This window comes from Megalobrama amblycephala, linkage group LG1, assembly GCF_018812025.1.
Source record: "Megalobrama amblycephala isolate DHTTF-2021 linkage group LG1, ASM1881202v1, whole genome shotgun sequence".
In the NCBI taxonomy this organism is placed as follows: Eukaryota; Metazoa; Chordata; class Actinopteri; order Cypriniformes; family Xenocyprididae; genus Megalobrama; species Megalobrama amblycephala.
Window position 1 is genome coordinate 74,074,789 of NC_063044.1, and position 14,517 is coordinate 74,089,305.

At 38.1% G+C, this 14,517-nt stretch overlaps 1 pseudogene; it reads right to left on the reverse strand.

Annotated features, from left to right (window-relative positions):
• Nucleotides 1-7,100: 7,100 nt before the first annotated feature.
• The window catches only part of LOC125248630, a 46,878-nt pseudogene continuing 39,461 nt past the window's right edge, over nucleotides 7,101-14,517 (reverse strand).

Sequence of the window (14,517 nt, forward strand, 5' to 3'; positions counted from 1 at the left end):
AATTTGTGAGCCATGCTGAAAAAATGAGTCACAATGGTCAATAGAATCAGAAAAGTCAATTTTTAAAGGATTAGTCCACTTTTAGATACATTTTTCCTGATAATTTACTCACCCCCATGTCATCCAAGATGTTCATGTCCTTCTTTCTTCAGTCGAAAAGAAGAATGCAGAAACCGGAAGTACGTTCAAGGCGATATTTTGTGTTCATAAAGTATATACAGTTGCAATTTTTCCGAAAATGAGCGATGGTTTCTCTAGATAAGACTCTTATTCCTCGTCTGGTATCGTTTAAATCTCTTTGAAGCTGCACAGAAACTGTAAATTTTGACCTTCAACCGTCTGGAGGACATTGATGTCTATTATAAGGAGAATAATCCTGGAATGTTTTCCTTCATTTCTTTTCGACTGAAGAATGAAAGACATGAACATCTTGGATGACATGGGGGTGAGTATATTATCAGGAAAAGTTTATTTAAAAGTGAACTAATCCTTTAAGAAAACAAAACAAAACAAACAAGTTAAAGTTTGCCAAGCAACCATACCTTAAATCCCTGGTAATAACACCAAATTTGTCACAAACCAAGTCAAAACCCATTTGAAAATCACATTTCATTGGCTCAGACTCACGCCATTGAGAATTCACTATGAATATCCACAAAGTTAGAAGTGCTTTAAAGCGATACCAAACTTCCAGTCGTCCAGAAGTGAGCAGAAAAACAGCATTTTTCACAGTCAAAGGAAAGGTACTCCTCTCAGAAAACGAACAAATAAAGACACTTTTAGGTGTTTAATTTCTCTTTGGAGCATTGGGATCTCTAGACGAGGGCTTAATGAACTTATTTTTGTGAAAACCTCAAATTCGACCAACATTTTGTTTTGCCTTTTGCCAGAGCTCATTCTGACTCCTTTCTCCAGCACAGGTCACACATTGTTTCAGTAAGTGTTTTGTTTCTGTCACTTTTGTAGAAGCAGTTGAGACTCAGACAGACATCATTTATGCTAGACCGACGTTCTACAAAGGAAAGACACATAAACCGGTAAGATGTTTAATTTCTGTATTGCTTCAGCAGCGAATTACACACATTACTGTACACAAATGATGTTTTATTACACATTTCACATCATCTACCCAATCAGAATCTCAATAGTTTGTAAGAGCAAAACTGTAAGCATATCAAGGCTGTAAAATCAGTCTGTTCGCCGTGATGACATTTAAAGTTGCCGACTGCCTCTGTAGTCCGCTTTAACCACTTGATAGCAACCGTCTTTTTCAAGATGCGTAATAGCTTTGAAAACTTATAGGGTAATTCTGATGTATTTTATTTTGTAGAATAAAAGCTTGTGTTAACCAAAAACCATCTGACTTCTGGACGATGGAAATAGAAATACTAAAATCTTAACTCGGTTCTGGGTTTTGGCCTAGAAGAATGTGCACCGTTAATTATAAGCAACCCTTAGAACAACTTAACAAGTGTTTTTGTGCTTGCTTTGGCTTGGTCTTGGACTGACAAAAAAAGTTTGTCAGTTTGAGCAAGGTGACATTACTCAGCTAAACCGCAACCATTTAAACAACAGCAACTGAAAAACACTTACATCATCACAAACACACAGTCAAGAGCAGTCCTGCAAAAAGAGCTGCAGAAATACCATATCAATAGAGTAAGAGTAAAATAACAACTATGGTAGAGCTTTGTCTTAGATTAGGCAGTATTTTCAGTCGACGAGGCAGACAACAGCTGCTCCGAAAGTTACGAAGCTCAGCTAACGTTACTAATCTGAGTTGAATTTACTCTAATCCACGACACTATAATTTCTCTGGTTGATGATAATAATTTTTTCTTAGAAATGATGCTCCAAAATAACCTAATACGGTACCTTTAACACAACTGTTCATTTCTTGTTTAAAAAAGTTGCACGCTCAAACCTACATGAGTAGTTAACCACTAACAACATGACAACAGAACCTACAACTAACTACTTTTAAATAACATGCACCACCACATAAAAACAAACAAACTTTAAAACGAGTCATTTAACTCGGTGGCCATCTTTGAAACGCCTCTCGGGCATGCAAGTGCAGCTCTCTTTGAATGGGGAAACATCAAATTCTCCAAAGCTGTTCGCCAAGCTTTCATATTTGAAATCACCAATGAAATCTGACAACAACTGTCTCATAAATTTTGTTTCTAAATGCTCAAATCATGACAAAAAACGGTATTTTTCAGGTTGCATGCACAGACATAAGCGCGCATCAGACTGTTTCTATAGGAACCGGAGCTTCTAACGGCCGCTACAGTGATGCGTTAACTTTAACAATCGGTGATTGGCTCTTATTTAGAAGGCGGGACTTATTCCGCCATATTGCACGTTGAACTATCTAAAACAATAGAGTGACGCGTCGTAGTTGCATCCCAAATGGCGCACTATTTATTGTGAAATATCACAGTTAGAGCCAGTGAAGGGGTAATAAATCAATTTATTGTGAAATATTACAGTTACATTCTGTGAAATGCTGAAAATAATTTACAGTGTAACTTAAAATTTTGAGGGTATTTCATGATACTATGCAATATTTATAAAATTTTTAGTAGCTATTTTTCCCCATTGAAAATATAACACAATTTTGTTCTAATATATTTTTAAAGACATCCACGAAAGTAGATTAGTGCCATCAGGTCAGAGTAAAAACTTGTAATGTCACTAGATTTCCATTTAGTTCTATAGAAAGTGGCTTATAAAATCTCTAGTGGTTTTAGACAAATACTTGTTAGGCTTTTTGTCAAAGTTTAGATTTTCTTTTGTTTGAAATGTTGATTTGAAGTGTCGGTTTTTGCATCATTTTTACTACAGTCAAACCTGAACACAGGAGGAAATTATGTTACACATAACAGCAAAATTCAATAAAACTATAGCTATGCTTTATCACAGCTTAGTAAATTTGGATCTGATCTGATTTCAACCTCTTATTTGAGTCTTTTGACTCAATTTTACCATATTGTTACAGCCACACTGGTTCATTTGTGTGTGTATAATGGTGTATTGTGTAAGTAAGAGTGTGTAAGTGAGTGTGTGTATCTGTGTTGCACTCTCAATGATTTAGAGTGTAACCTCTTCCTGGCTGTTCTTGTTTTTGTTGCTTGTGGCTGAAGTAATGTTTTTATTTCACACTTTTGCAAGAACCTGCTCTGTGTTGCAGTCAGGCCAGTGTGAGTTGGGGGAGGATGTGTCTGTGTTGCTCTCTTGACATTTAGACTGTCATTGCTCTGCACTTTGTAGTTTGTACCACCATAAGAGTTTCTCTGAGATTCTCTGAGATTTGAGTTCATATTTCCCATTCATTTACTATGTTGGTCTTTTTTGACCATGAAGAAGCCAAGTTTTTTTAACAAGAATAAATACATTTTAAAGTGTTCGTGGCAGAAGGCACTTTAAAAATAAACAGGCTACATTAGTGAACATGTATTTGTGTTTTCTTTCAGAGGGCTGAAGAGCAGGAAAATGTGTTGTACGCAGAAGTCTCAAAACGTTGATCAGTTCTTCATCAAACTGGGATTCTGTTTTTGGGGTTTCTAACGTTCTACAGCCCAAATTCTGGGAAGGAATTTTATATGAACACAAATATATACACATTTAAATTTCATTTCTCTCTTTCATTTGATTCCCAAATGAAGTAAATTACAGTTTCCCACACAAAATGATGAATTTTGTTTGTAAAGTGAAGGAAGATGTCTTGTATAATCCGTTAATTACTGTATTAGAAAAACATGCCATATCTTCCTCTGAGCTAGCTGTTAATTCTCAACCAGTTTTCACCTGTATTCTGATGACATTATTGCATGCCTAATCTTGATTTTTAACGTTGAAATTATGTACAGTAACAGGAGAAAATGCAAATATGAGGGTGCTTTACAACATCCAAATAATCACAGAAAATTACAGATGTTATGAAAACATTTATGCGCTTATGAAAATGTTAATATTTTATATTTTAATAAATTAAATTATAAATTTTGAATATTTCAGAAATGTTTTTGTTATATTTTTGAACTCAGTAGAACCAGTTCTTTTTTATTATTATTATTGTTTTAAAGGGGTCATGACATGAGAAATCAAATTTTGGCATATAAGAGGTCTTTGTTTCATTAAAATGTCATTTTTACTTAATAAAAAAAAAACATTTATATAATCATGCTATAAAAATAGTCAAATTTGTTTTACACAAATGCATCGATTCGCTTCAGAAGGCCTTTATTAGCTCACTGGAGTCGTATGGATGGATTTTTTTTTTTTTTTTTTTTTTTTTTTTTGTCGTCTTCAAAATTTGGGAAGCCATTCACAACCATTATAAACCATGGAGGACTAAGGATATTTTTTTAAATATAACTGTGTTTGTCTGAAAGAAGATAGTCATATACACCTAGGATGACTTGAGGGTGAGTAAATCATGGGATAATTTTAATTTTTGGGTGAACTAACCCTATAATCAACCAAATTTGTTAATTTGTTAAAAGTGTCCGAGAGGGTTCCACATGTAATGAAAAGATGTCAGCCAATCACAGCAGTGGGCGTTTACACTGAAGTCTCACAGCAGACACGCCCCTTAAAACAGAGTGTTCAAACCAGAGGACTAGAATCAGGGTAGAAAATGCCTTTTATTTCTATATTATGACAATTTTTGATGTAAAAATCATACTAACATTATAAAATAATAAGAAAATCCTCTTCATGACCCCTTTAAGATGCATGGCTGAGTAATAAATGAAATCAACTTCATTAATTCATCCTTTGACAGTATCACTGTTGTTCCAAATGTCCTGTTATTTATGTGTTGTTTCATTTAATGGATTTTTGTGAGTTAATGAATGTGGCATTCAGTCAAGATCAAAAAGTCAAATATTATAACATGAATTAAAAATGTGGTGTTAATGGATCTTAAGCACTTTTGCCTTTGAGCAGTGCTTCTGTTGTATGTTTGTGTTGTTTTCAGTAAGTTTGTTATAGTGCTGTAGTGTACAAACAGTCTTGTGTGTCTCATTCTGCTGCACAGGGCCTAAAATCACGGATCACCAAAGTGCCAAATGCGAGTATGGGGAGTATAAGAAGTATATGGTGCTTGGTCGGTAACACTTTATGACGTTTTATTAACAAAGCTCGGGAGGAGCAGGTTCAGATAATTAACCTAAATAACACCACCGGCGAGAATTCCAGCTTCCTCCCCGACGTCCTCCTATAGTTTGGCCGTTCCAACGATCCCGCCTATTGGGAAGTGGACAGTACAGTCTTGCAACAACTTCAACATCGGCACATACACCAGACAGCATAGTCGGTACTTGCACATATGATAGGCGCCAAGTCTATTTTAGACCGTGTCCAAGTAGCACAGCTCAAATACAAAATAAAGTGAAAACAATCACTCTGTGTAGACTCGAGCTCATATTTCACATCACTAGAAGGCCAGAAATTGATGACAAGATATTCGAAGTTGAAAAACTTAAAAATCTTTTGGACTTTTAAGTATATCAACTTCGTCTTTAGGCTACAGCAAAACAAAGTAGGGCACAGCAATAAACGCAGTTTAACCGGACAAAATATTGCCATTTAGCAATTAAAATCAAGGAAAATGTAGAAGACGGAATAAATCCTCGCCTGATCTGTAATGCATCGCAGACGTGCTGTGTAAATAAGGGGTAAACCTCACTCCCATCCGGGTCACAGCACCAATGCAACCCCTACAGTTCGAACCGCCAGCTCTAAGCGGGACTCGAAGCCGGGTCTGCCAGCATGGGAGTTGGGCCTCTAACAATGAGGCTAAAGGCCGCAGTCAGTCACTAGAGCACCTCTTGAGATCAGGGGAGTGTATTACAATCACTACCAGGCCATTAAAAAATATATTTAAAGGATTAATTCATTAATTCATCATTTAACATCACATCTTATGCATACTTTTTTAAAGGTGACAGACACAGATCTCATCATCTCTGCAGGTGTTTCTGCTGAAAACACACCGTTAAACACTTCTGGGAGGATGTGGAAAAAAAACTACGTTGAGTGTGAAATATGAAGGTGAGAAGAAAAAAAATCTGACCACAGTGTCACAGTCAAAAAAAAAAAAAAAAAAAAAATAAAGAAGTGAGCTTTAGTTAGTTTCTCATCATTTACATTCAACCCATCTCTCACCATGACTATATTAACCCATTATATATAAATTTCATGATCCACAGATGTTTAGCCTGATCGGTCTTTTTTCATCTGGTGAAATATTGAGTTGTGTCATTTGGTTCAGATCAGTCCACACAAACCACTGCCAGTCAACTGATTTGCATCAAACTACCACAAATGAGATAATTACAGATTTTTCACGTTAAAAGAACATGATTTTTTGTGCATTAGAAGCAAGTGGTCAAATGAGAGCAGGTGACTTCAACCAAGAGGCGCTTTAACAACAACAAAAAAAAAATATGCTGTGGTTTAATGTGCTTCTGTCAAATCACACTGACGTGCTCAGGAGCCAAAGGTGACAAAACGTGCAGACATTTCTGCTTATGCATGAAAATGTGAGAGAGACAGATGAAGAGTGAAGAATAGAGCAGAAAATGAGCAGTGCATTGGAAAGTTTGTTTTTAAAACTAAACAATGACATTCAGATCTGCTTTATATATAACATATGCATTTTATTTTAAAATGATGCTTTTATTGTGTTCTGAATGTCAGCGGGTGAATGATTTACACCAGCATTGGTTCTGCAGATTTTAGCCACTTTCCTCAACACACCTGCCTGATAGTGTCTAGTATGCCTATTGAGAGTTTGATCAGATGGTTCATGTGTGTTTAACTGTTATATTGTGCTTTAAAATGCACAGACATTCATAATTCTTGTGTTTTTGAGTATGCATAGTATATGCATTTTCAGTAATGCATTTGAATGAATTTCACTAACACTGTTGTAGTTACACAAAAAGGCCACATACAGACCAAACTGCACAGCAGTGAAAAACTCTTTCCACACACAGAACATGAATGTGGCTTCTCCTTCATATGAACTGTCATGAACTGTTTCCTCATTGATCACATGTTCACAAGTTCATTACAGAAGAGTCAAGTAGTTTCAGATATTTGTCTTTATTGAATAGAAAAGACACAGAAAACAATTATAAGCTTCTTTGCAGATTTTAACCTAAAATTATTCCTGATTCAAGCAGACTCAGCAGAAAAAAAGAAATAAAAAAAAAACGGACAATAACAAGATGTTGATGAAACAAGTTTAATCAATCACTACTTGAACCAAATACAAACATTAAGTAAAAGTGACACCAAATGAGACAGATCTCTCTTTAATGACTTATAAGAGCCAAAGCATCTCAAGAGAAGAAGAGAAGCAAAGTGTCCAGTTTCAAAGATACATGAAAGAATATCTTGCATTTGCATGCAAGAGTAGAACACGTATTCTTTCAAAAAAAACTTCTACTTGAACTCTACTTGAACATTAACACAAACCCCCGAAGATGAACTTTGACGACTGTGGATGATGTTTCTTTATCGTGTCTCTCGCTGCAGCTGATCAGGACAGATTTCTATGGAAGAGATGCTTCATCGTGTCATGTTCAGTGTCGACACACAGATGATCTAGTTACTGTGATCATGACCGTAGACTAGATCATTGATCAAACTCTGATTTGTTTCTCTCCGGAGTGAATCCTTTCATGCATTTCCAAGGTTTCAACATATAGCGCTGTGTCTATTCTGCTGTAATATGAATATAACAATGAAGAATAAACAACAACCTCTTTGTTCTTCAGCATCATGAATGAATGAAGAATAAACACCAACCTCTTTGTTCTTCAGTATCTTCAGTGTGATTCATTCTGCAGGGTTCTGGATCACTCATGTTCTCATTGTCCTCTCCTTCCAGATCCATTCTGGTAGTTCTGACAAAAAAACAAACACATTTAATTTCCAACAGGCATGATACAGGCTACAGGGCAGTGCACAACACATGTACACTCTGCTTATTACACACACAGGGACACGCAGCAGCACACAAACATGCTGGAGAAGCATTCAGTTTTTCCACCTGCTAATTTCACCATGTAAACAGCGAATCCGCTATTTTTAAGGGTAATGGGAGATGAGACTCTTACTGGTTTATTGCATGTTACACCCAAAACACACCCATTACTCATTAAGAGACTAGGTACAACCCTTTTAGACCATGCACCGGGTGCTCCGACCAGTTTTTGCATTGTTGAACTAGCAAACATGGATTCGGACACGCCCTAAGTGCACATGTGCACTTTCCACAATAATGTGAAAAATTTGAAGCAGATAACAAGCAACCACCAAAATGTGTGTAATTAGGAAACTGCACTATATTGCCAAAAGTTTTGGGACGCCTGCCTTTACGTGCACATGAACATTAATGACATCCCATTCTTAATCCGTAGGGTTTAATATGGAGTTGTCCCACCCTTTGTAGCTATAACAGCCTTAACTCTTCTGGGAAGGCTTTCCACAAGGTTTGGGAGTGCGTTTATAGGGATTTTTGACCATTCTTCTATTAGCACATTTGTGAGGTCAGGCCGAGAAGGCCTGGCTCACAGTCTCCGCTCTAATTCATGCCAAAGGTGTTCAATCGGGTTGAGGTCAGGACTCTGTGCAGGCCAGTCAAGTTCCTCCACACCAAACTCGCTCATCCGTGTCTTTATTGACCCTTCTTTGTGCACTGGAGCGCAGTCATGTTGGAACAGGAACATCCCCAAACTGATCCAACAAAGTTGGGATAATGAAATTGTCCAAAATGTCTTGGTATGCTGAAGCATTAAGAGTTCCTTTCACTGGAACTAAGGGGTCAAGCCCAATCCCTGAAAAACCCCACACCGTAATCCTCCTCCACCAAACTTTACACTTGGCACAATGCAGTCAGACAAGTACCGTTCTCCTGGCAACCGCCAAACCCAGACTCGTCCATCGGATTGCCAGACAGAGAAGCGTGATTGGTCACTCCAGAGAACACGTCTCCACTGCTCTAGAGTCCAGTGATGGCGTGCTTTACACCACTGCATCCGATGCTTTGCATTGCACTTGGTGATGTAAGGCTTGGATGCAGCTGCTCAGCCATGGAAACCCATTCCATGAAGTTCTCTATACACTGTTCTTTCACAAATATTTGTAGAAGCAGTCTGCATGCCTAGTGCTTGATTTTATACACCTGTGGCCATGGAAGTGATTGGAACACCTGAATTCAATGATTTGGAGGGGTGTCCCAATACTTTTGGCAATATACTGCAACTTACACAGAGGACACTTTACTGCTCATAAAGATGAACCACTTACTGTGATTTCAGACTGTGAATGTTTTTCATATGAGTGAATAAAGATAACTGAACGAACCTCTTCCCGCATGGATCGAGGAGTTTCTCCACTGCATGGATCTTCATGTGAAGCGTCACGTGACTTTTCATAGTGAAATTCTTTCCACACTGACCACACGTGTACGGCTTCTCTCTGCAGTGCATCCTCTCATGTGTTTTCAGATATGATGACTGCCTGAATCTCTTGTCACAGTGTGAACACTTGTAAGGTTTTTCTCCAGTGTGGATCATCTGATGCCGTTTTAAATTGTTCACAAAAGTAAAGGTCTTCCCACACTCAAAGCACATGTACTCTCTCACACCAGTATGAATTTTCAGATGTGTTTGTAAAGTTTGCAGCACTGAAAAACTCTTTCTACACACAAAACATGAATGTGGCTTCTCCTTCGTATGAACTCTCAGGTGTGCCTTCAGGATTGATGGCCAAATAAATGTTTTGCCACATTGATCACATGTGTACGGCTTCTCTTTCGTGTGGTTCTTCATGTGAACATTAAGGTATGATGATTGTGCGAAGCTCTTTCCACACTGATCACATGCGTACAGCTTTTCTCCAGTGTGCATCCTCATGTGAACATTAAGGTGTATTTTTTGTGTGAAGCTCTTCCCACACTGATCGCATGTAAACGGCTTCTCTCCAGTATGAATTCTCATGTGAACATCATAACTTTGCTTTTTTATGAAACTCTTTCCACAGTCATTGCATATGAAAGATGTCTTGGCTCTTTTTTCCTTTATAAATGTATTTTTAGGTTTTTCTCCAGGATTGGACATGTTGTTCCTCCTCTACTTCAATCAGTTCTTCACTCTCCTTCTTCACTTCCATCAGCTCTGAAATTAAAGAAGAAAAAAGTTTATATTGAAAAAAAAATTGGCTAATCTGGATAGAGAATCACCCTGAGCCTTTCCTCAAGTCCCCAAATCAAGACACACATTCTCCAAACAGAGGCATGAAATAACAACTGGAGTTTTCCTTGACTGGGATCAGACTTGGGGAGTTCACACCTTGTTGAGGAACAGGAGATCATTTAGATGGAGACTGTGAGAAAGGACACACCCACTGCAGTAAGCAAAGTATCTCTAGACGCTCTAACTTGTATTACATTTGGTCTGTTTCTTTGGACACAAGCACTTTGTACCAGTCGCACTGAGACATTTCAAATGGTACCAAATCCAGGTTTGCTAGTTTAATGATGGGAAAAATGGTCAGCGCGCCCCGTGCATGGTCTAAAAGGGTTGTCCCTACGGGTGTGTTTTGGGCATAACGTGCAATTAACCAATCAGACTTTCATCTCCCATTCCCTTTAAAAGCCAGTTGCGCTCAAGCCATGGCGTAATTCGCTATTTACATGGCAGAATTTGCAAGCAGAAAAATTAAACACTTCTCTAGTGAGAAAACGGATTTGTGCAAAGTTCAAGCAAAACCATCTACGGAGCAGACCTAAAAGCCGGTTTCCACCAAAGCATTTATCATTATGAACACAATAATAATCTTTTACATTTAATATTTGTGTAATAAGCATGTAATAAGTACAGTGTAAGCGCATAACACTAAAACACTCTTTAAATAACAAAAAAAATAATATTTTGCACAATTGACTTTAGACCAGGTTGTAGTTTGTCAATGGCGCAGTCTATTTCAGTTGCCTCAAAATAGCAACACGCCAACAACGCACCTGACCGCACCTCGTTTGCAAATGCATTTGCTATTTCATCAGTCATTCTGGAAAGATCATTTACATGATACTAGGGATGCTCATATTTATCTGCTTCATATCGATACTGGCCAATCTCAAGAAGAGATTTTGATTTGATGACGATGAACTTTAGCACTGCCCTCATGTCTTCAACAGAAAAACTCAACATTTGCCATGTATGTGTTCTGAAGAACATGGAGGAAGAGAGGCTAAAGAGTACAGCGAACCTGATTCAATGCTTCTGTCATCTCGTCTGCTCTCGGTGTCTGAGGCGGGACTATAATATAATACAGTCCAGGACATCAGTTGATATTTTTGACATAGTATCCTTTAAAGGTTTAAGGGGATTTTAGGGGATTGGTGTCAGCACTGGTCAATGCATTGAAAGGATAAAATAATTTAAACACATTGTTTCATTCAGGAATAAATCAGTGTTTTAAGCATATTATTTGAATGGATGGTTTAATGCTGGTAAGGACGGTCTAAATGACAGCATGTAATTGCGTTCAGTTTGACATTTAAGTCTTGTCGACTCTTTAATAAGCCAAAGTATCCTAATATGGCTAGTGTTTTGTGACAGCTCTGTTCCATAGACTGTAAAAAAAGATGGACGCGACGCCGCTTCTTTCCATTGTATTGAACTGAAGCCATAACGGACGCCGATGGGCGCTGACACGTTACGCAAAAACGTCAGTTTGGAACCTGGGCATGCGCAGAAGGAATCGTCAGTGGAGCCCGGAGGCGGAGTCGCGGTATCAAACTTCCGCCCAGACGGCTGCGTCATCATTGATGTATTTTAAATAGGCTATATAAATTGTACGTAATTTAAAATTCTACCTATAAAATAATAGGCTATTCTGTTTCTAGAGCAATAATATTTTTGAAACAGCAAATTCAGTAGATAAACTCAATATAATATGCCACTAGAAACAACTCTAAAATGTCAGAAACGGTCCTGCCATTTTAAATAAAAGGTTTAAACTAACGTTACAGGAGATCGATTGCTGTAGACAGTGCTCTATAATTAATTAGAGTAGGCTATCATTAGTTTTATCCTGCTAATTATTATTTTATACCCATAAAAATAATTAGTAACTGCCAGATAACGATCACCTGCTTTTTTTCCTGTCATTGCTAACTTTAGGCGTGTTATCTTAACTAATAACGTTTATTAATTATCTTATGAAGTCCACATTTAACATTACGAGAAAAGCTCAGATATCCGTCAGATCCTGTAGGTCAGTCAGTACAGTTTACTGCTGAACAGCTCAATTTGTCGGTGTGGAATAACACAGAAACTGAAAATTAATAGTTATTTATTTATCTTCACTCTCCCCTCGAAGCCCCGACAGTCCTCAGACAAGCTGTCAATCAACTGTGAGTCACGACGACACGCCCCGTTTCTATAGCACCAAATTGCTAGCTAAAATCAAACTTATCACAAAAACGAACAATTGAATATAAATCAGCTTGATAACAACTACCTTAAATGACCAGAACCATCTTTCGGAAAATTTTATTTGAAGCATAATTTATTTTTATGTTTTAACTTAAGTCTCATTCGTCTGCATTGGGCGGGCGGGGTTTATGACCTGTACTGCATCCAGCCAGTAAATAATATAACCAGGCCAACATTTGTGGTATTACTTTATCAGAAAAAAAGGTTAACCAACAACAGAGAGCTTTCATGTCACTTATGCTGTGTTCACACCAAACGCGAATAGAGCTTGGCGCGAATGATTTCAATTTAAGTCAATGTAAAGACGCGTTTACGCGCGTCTGGAGGTCTCGCGGCGCGAATGAGGCGTTTAGCGCGGCGCGGACGTCTAGTTTGCGCGAATGACGCGAATTGAGCGTTTCGCGTGTTACGCGCGAATGGTGCTTTTTGTGCATTTAGCGTTTGACGCGAATTCGCGTCTGACGCCCGAGTTGAAAAATTTGAACTTTGGCGTAAATTCGCGCCGCGTTGACCAATCAGGAGACTGCTTGCTGCTGTGGCGACAGGCCCGCCTGGAGTCACTCATTCAAAATGGAGGAATGACTGATATTATCAGTGAGCAGTCATCCAGAGATTTATGACACAAGTTCATACTTCAGACAGGAATAAAAAGGACCTCGCTTGGAAGAGTGTCGGTGAGGAGATTGGGCTACCTGGTAAGTTGTAAATACAATTTCACTTTTGAGTCACGTACACGTTTATCGACCCGCGGCCTTCCCGCGACGCTGACCCCTACGCCGCTGTTCTGCTCTCCAGAGCAAATAAAGCGGTAGCTCTCTCGATGAACGCACGATCAACATCAGCCATCTTGCAAACAGACAACCGCCTAGCACTTGCCCCTCCCACAAGAAGCGGATTTTGCCTCGGACGCGCGTCAATTTCGCTTCAAACGCTTGTTTTTTACTATTTCGCTCTAGACGCGCGAGCATTCAAAATGTTCAAGCGGCAAACAGACGCGGTAGACGCGAATTTGACGCTCTATTCGCATTTCATGAACGCACTTGAAGGATTAGTCCACTTTTAAATAAACTTTTCCTGATCATTTACTCACCCCCATGTCATCCAAGATGTTCACGTCTTTCTTTCTTCAGTCGAAAAGAAATTAAAGTTTTTGATGACAACAGGATTTTTCTCCTTATAGTAGACTTCAATGGTTGAAGGTCAAAATTAGTTTCACTACAGCTTCAAATTGTTCTACACGATTCCAGATGAGAAATAAGGGTCTTATCTAGTGAAACCATTGCTCATTTTCTGAAAAAAAAAATGAAAATTATATAGGTTTTAAACTTAAATGCTTATCTTGAAAAAGCTCTCTTCTTCTTCTCCTCCATTAGAATTCCAGCAGTGTAGACGCTGCTAAGCGTAATACTGCCCTCCACAGGCCAAAGTTTGAACTAAGTGTTATATAATATTGCACTAGCATATTGCATATAAAAATGAGTTCAAACTTTGACCTGTGGAGGGCAGTATAACGCTTAGCAGTGTCTACACTGCTGGAATTCTAATAGAGGAGAAGAAGAGAGTTAGTTCAAGATGAGCATTTCTGACTAAAACTTTTCAATTTTTTCAGAAAATGAGCGATGGTTTCACTAGATAAGACCCTTATTTCTCATCTGGGATCGTGTAGAACAATTTGAAGCTGCAGTGAAACTAATTATGACCTTCAACCGTTTGGTGCCCACTGAAGTCTACTATATGGAGAAAAATCCTGGAATGTTTTCATCAAAAACTTTAATTTCTTTTCGACTAAAGAAAGAAAGACATGGACATCTTGGATGACATGGGGATGAGTAAATTATCAGGAAAAGTTTATTTAAAAGTGGACTAAACCTTTAAGATCAGGGTTGGTATCGGCCGTTGATGATGATGAGAAATTGGTATCGGCTGCAAAAAATCTGATGATTTACCAGATTATTAAATTATTCTTAGTTTGCCCTCATACTTATAAATGAAT